Consider the following 1,242-nt stretch of genomic DNA (forward strand, 5'->3'; position numbering starts at 1 on the left):
CCTCTCCCCTCAACCTCCACTTTTAAAGGTTTATTGATTTTTTACTTGTGCCCGGTGATGTTGTGACGACGAAGGTGAAGACCGCTTCTAGCGGTCCCGGGTACGAAGTGAGTAATTCGATCAGTGTCTGACCGGCGCGCCAGACAAGACTACTTGATGATGAATCATGTCACAATGGGGGCCACTGTGTACTGTGTGGCCGTACTGTAAACCTCCCGCACGACCACTTTTTAAAAAAGATTTCAGTTCGTTTTAGTAAGAGTTTTACGGCACTTACAACACAGCAAGGTGAAAAGGCCATTTTAGATTTCAGTTCGTTTTAGTACGAGTTTTGCTGTTCTTGCAACACAGCAAGGTGAAAAGGCCACTTTATTGTTGTTGTTTTGGTTTTGTATTTTAAGATTTCAGTTTGTTTTGGCAGAAAGAGTTTTACAACACAGTAAGGTCGTGTAAGTGCCGAAGATTGGATGTTACACAGAGAGTACCAAACACAAAGATGGAGGAGGCGAGATAAGCACGAAAGCTGTTTGATATGAAAGAAGGAACAAACCACACCAGAGCACACTTCAACCATCTACTTTTGAGATTTTAAATATACGTCCCTATCGACACGATTTAGACCATTTAGGAGACGGGCATCTGGCAGCTCTGCCTGTTGGGACCAACCTGGGCTGAGAGGGACACAACATCCCAGCAGAAAGACCGAGATACTTAATAGCATTTCTATCAACTAGGGAATCGAACTAGGGTCTCCTGAGTGGGACTGGGAATCGCCTAACCGTTACACCACAAATGCCGGTACAAAGCCACTTAACCAGTCCGAGCTTTGTAAAGTTATGTATTTTTTTGTTTTGTTTTAGTAAGACCGTCTTACAGTATGTACTTACTACACAAATAGGCCACGTACGTTCCGAAGATTATATTATGTGTTAATAGAGAGTAACATGCAAAGAAAAGAAAGGGGGCATATGAGGACAATAGATCTTAATTAAGGAGACCAGATTTCGATTTCGGAGTAGCTATATTATATCCATCGGCAATCTCTGTCTGTCTGATGGCATACTCTACCTCTACCCCTCTCAGCCCGGGTTGACTCTGACAGGCAGGGTCGAAGAAGGCCTCTAAAATTATTTAAATTGTGTCGACTGGGGCCAAATATAAACACACACACACACACACACACACACACACACACACACACACACACACACACACACACACACACACACACACACACGCTTG

Source organism: Aplysia californica, unplaced genomic scaffold (assembly GCF_000002075.1).
Source record: "Aplysia californica isolate F4 #8 unplaced genomic scaffold, AplCal3.0 scaffold00091, whole genome shotgun sequence".
NCBI classification, from domain to species: Eukaryota; Metazoa; Mollusca; class Gastropoda; order Aplysiida; family Aplysiidae; genus Aplysia; species Aplysia californica.